Raw genomic sequence first — 4,785 nt, 5'->3', positions numbered from 1 at the left:
GAATATTCTTTTTCACTGTTGTTTTTATATCCCGTGTTCAAGGACCATTTCAGCAGCTGCGTCACTTGAAAACAAAACTTGAATCTTTGTTATTCTGAAAGGCCATGAAATGAAACCACTGGGTAAAAGGTTACTTTTAATTATACATTATAACAAAAGTGATATCTGTGTTATCTCCTGCGGACATCTTTATCTTGGACATCATCTTGCAATATATGTGCAGTAAGAAAACAATGCAACTTATGTAACTAGGGAAGGTTTAATTAAATCATGGCATTTGGTCAATTTTCATATTATGTTAATGAATTTGCCTGTTTCAGAATTAAATATCGACTTTGCAAAATTACAGGACACCCAGTCCAGCACTGACACATCCCATGATCATATTTTTTTGCTGACATTGTCACACTGCCATCCCCATTTTCAGCATTTAAACATGTGCCCATTTATTGCTTTTGTCCCTGACAGTGGCGATGCCTCAGTCTTTCTGAACCCTATCTTGATCCCAAGCCAACTATTCTGGTGATCTTGCTCACTGGTGATCTAGTGCTCTGCTGAGATTGCTTCATTTTCAGAGGTGTTGTCTTTCAGATGCAGCCATAAACCAAGCACCAACTACTCTTTAATGTGGTTGTAAAAGATACAATGGCATTATTTTTAAGACAAGCAGGCTTTAACTAATGTTTGTGCCACAAAAGTGCTCGGGAATGATCATAATCACCTACCCTTCAGTCTCAATGGCATTACATTTTCAGAGTTCCTCACCATCAATATCATGGGGGTCACCATTGGCCAGAAGCTCAACTAGACCAGCCACATAAATACTGTAGCTACAAGAGCAGATCAGAGGCTGGGTGGGCTGCGGTGATAAACTGACACCCCAAGGCCTTTCCAACATCTATAAGGCATAAATCAGGTGTGTGATGAGATATTTTCCACGCCTCAATGAATGCAGCCCTTACAACTCTCAGGAAGCTTGACACATCAAAGGCAAAGCAGTCTCCTACCAATCACAACATTAATTTGCTCTACTACCGGTGGTGCACAGTGGCTGTAGTCTGTACCATCTACAATCTGCACTGCAGTTATTTTCCTAGGCTATTCTGACGGCATGTTCTAAACCTGCAACCTCTACCACTAAAAAGCACAAGGGCAGTACGTGTGTGGGAACAACATCATCTGCATGCTCCCCTCAAATTCACACACCATCCCAAATTGGAAATATATGCCAGTCCTTCATAGTCACTGGGTCTATGTCCTAGAACTCCTACCCAACAGCACTGTGGGAGCACCTTCACCAGAAGGACTGCAGCTGGTAGTCTCACCACTACCTACTCAAGGGCAGTGAAGGGTGGGCATTTAATGCTACCATTGCAGTGGTTGCCCAGATTCCAAAAGTGAATTAATAAATAACAGATTATCTGGTCATTTACCCGTTAACAACATTTAAAAGGTACATGGTTAGGAAAAGTTTAGAGGGATATGGGCCAAACGCAGTCAAATGGGACCGGCGTAGATGGGCATCTTGGCCGGCAAGGATGAGTTGGGCCAAAGGGCCTGTTTTATTGCTGTATTACTCTGTGGTGTTTGTAGGAATTTGCTGTACAGAATTAGCTGCTGCTACTCCTGTATCAAAGCAATGCATACACTTCAAAACCATATCATTGAGTGTACAACAATTTGGAATGTCCCAAAGATGTGATAGATGTGAAATAAATGCAAAAGCTTGTTTAGGGTTTGGAGGTTCAGATACAATCTTCAGAAGCAGCACTTCTAGGAGACCTAGAGAAGCGGATTCAAACAAAGATAGCCAAAATTAATAGATAAGTATAATCATGACAATTAAGACAGGCAGAAAAGTGTGACAAATAAGAATGATTAAAATAAAACTACGTTGAAATGAAATACTTCCAAAAGAAACCGGTGCAATTGAAGGGAAATCAAATGTAATAAAGACAAAATACAAGTTTTTGTGTATCACTTATACTATGAAAAATTAAACCAAAGATAAATTGAATAATTCCAAATTGTGAAGGTCACAGTGGTTAACAAATACAGCTGTTTCAATATCTATCTGTAGCAAGAACTATGATCTTGGCTGTTACTAGGCAGGAATGGCTGCTGGGTGTTCTGGGGTTTAGATGTTTCAAAAGGGACAGGGAGGGAGGTAAAAGAGGTGGGGAGGGGGGTGGCATTGCTTACCATGGACAGTGTCAGAGCTGCAGAAAGGGAAGACGTTCTGGAGGGATCATCTACTGAGTCAGTGTGGGTGGACATCAGGAACAGGAAGGGAGCGATCCCTCTATTGGGAGTGTTCTATAGACCCCCCACTAGCAACAGAGACACTGAGGAACATATCAGGAGGCAGATTTTGGAAAGGTGCAAAAATAACAGGGTTGTTCTCATGGGTGATTTCAGCTTCTCTAATATTGATTGGCACCTCCTTAGTGCAAAAGGTTTGGATGGGGTGGAATTTGTTAGGTGTGTCCAGGAAGGATTCCTGACACAATATGTAGACAGGTCGACTAGAGGAGAGGCCATTCTGGATCTGGTACTAGGCAATGAACCTGGTCAGGTATTGGTATTGGTTTATTATTGTCACTTGTACTGAGGTACAGTGAAAAACTTGTCTTGCAAACTGATTGGACAGGTCAACTCATTACACAGTGCAGTTAAATTGAGTTAGTACAGAGTGCATTGATGTAGTACAGGTAAAAACAATAATAGTACAGAGTAAAGTGTCACAGCCACAGAGAAAGTGCAGTGCAATAAAGTGCAAGGTCACAACAAGTAGATTGTGAGGTCATAGTCCATCTCATTGTATAAGGGAACCGTTCAACAGTCTTATCACACTGGGGTAGAAGCTGTCCTTAAGTCTGGTGGTACATGCCCTCAGGCTCCTGTATCTTCTACCCGATGGAAGAGGAGAGAAGAGAGAATGTCCCGGGTGGGTGGGGTCTTTGATTATGCTGGCTGCTACACTAAGGCAATGAGAGGTAAAGACAGAGTCCAAGGAGGGGAGGCTGGTGTCCGTGATGTGCTGGGCTGTGTCCACAACTCTCTGCAGTTTCTTGTGGTCCTGGGCAGAGCAGTTGCCATACCAACCCGCGATACATCCAGATAGGATGCCTTTTATGGTGCATCGGTAAAAGTTGGTGAAAGCCAAAGGGGACAAACCAAATTTCTTTAGCCTCCTGAGGAAATAGAGGTGCTGGTGAGCTTTCTTGGCCATGGCATCTATGTGATTTGACCAGGACAGGCTGTTGGTGATGTTCACTCCCAGCAACTTGAAGTTCTCAACCTCTCGACCTCAGCACCATTACAGGTGCAAGTACACTGCCCCCTTTCCTAAAGTCAATGACCAGCTCTTTTGTTTTGTTGACATTGAAGGAAAGGTTGTTGTCATGACACCATTCCACTAAGCTCTCCATCTCCTTCCTGTACTCCGACTCATCGCTGTTTGAGATACGGCCTACAACGGTGGTATCATCTGCAAACTTGTAGATGGAGTTAGAGCAGAATCTGGTCACACAGTCATGAGTGTATAGGGAGTAGAGTAGAGAGCTGAGGACGCAGCCTTGTGGGGCACCAGTGTTGAGAATAATCGTGCCGGAGGTATTGCTGCCTATCATCACTGATTGCGGTCTGTTTGTTAAAAAGTCAAGGATCCAGTTACAGAGGGTGGTGTTGAGTCTTAGGTTTCGGAGTTTGGTGACAAGCTTGCTTGGAATTATTGTATTGAAGGCAGAGCTGTAGTCAATAAACAATAGTCTAACGTAGGTGTCTTTACTGTCCAGATGCTCCAGAGCTTAGTGTAGGGCCAGGGAGATGGCATCTGCTGTAGATCTGTTTCGGCGATGGGCGAATTGCAGTGGGTCCAGGTTGCCTGGGAGTCTGGAATTGATGCATGCCATGACCAACTTCTCAATGCACTTCATGATGGTGGATGTCAGAGCCACTGGTCGGTAGTCATTGAGGCATGTTATCTTGCTTTTCTTCGGTACCGGGATGATAGTGGTATTCTTTAAACAAGTGGGAACCTGAGACTGAAGCAGGGAGAGGTTAAATATATCCGCAAATACTTCTGCCAGCTGATCAGCAGAAGATCTGAGCACACAGCCAGGTACACCATCTGGGCCAGATGCTTTCCTCGTGTTCACTCTCCGGAAGACTGATCTTACGTCCTCAACGGTGATCACAGGTTCAGTTGCAATGTTTGAATGTTGTTATTGTACCTGCCTCAACCACTTCCTCTGGCAATGTATTCCAAATACACACCATCTTTTGCGTGAAGAGACTGCCCCTCAGGTCCTTTGCAGTTCCCCTTTCCCTGGGAAAAAGACCATGTCTTTTCACCCTATCTATGCCCTTTATGATTTATACACCTCTATAAGGTCACCCCTCAATCTCCTACACTCCGAGGAATAAAGTCCTAGCCTGCCCAACCTCTTCCTATAATTCAGGCCCTCAAGTTCTGAGAGCATCCTCGTAAATCTTCTCTGCACTCTTCCAGTTTAATGATGTCTTTCATCAGAGTGACCAAAATTGCACACAATACTCCAAGTGCAGTCTCACCAACACCTTGTCCAACTGAAATTCAGTAATCATGACTATGATCGGTATTCCAAGTTTCTCTTGATTTGAGTACCATTCCTTAAGATTGGAAAATTGCTGTTGAGGAAAGATAATTTCAGGCTTCTGTAGCTCCTAGACCCACTGTCTCCCCATACATAAGGCCTTCCATAGAACCATAGAACAATACAGCACAATACAGGCCCTTTGGCC

The sequence above is a fragment of the Pristis pectinata genome, chromosome 32 (assembly GCF_009764475.1).
Source record: "Pristis pectinata isolate sPriPec2 chromosome 32, sPriPec2.1.pri, whole genome shotgun sequence".
In the NCBI taxonomy this organism is placed as follows: domain Eukaryota; kingdom Metazoa; phylum Chordata; class Chondrichthyes; order Rhinopristiformes; family Pristidae; genus Pristis; species Pristis pectinata.
This window is presented reverse-complemented; position numbering follows the sequence as displayed.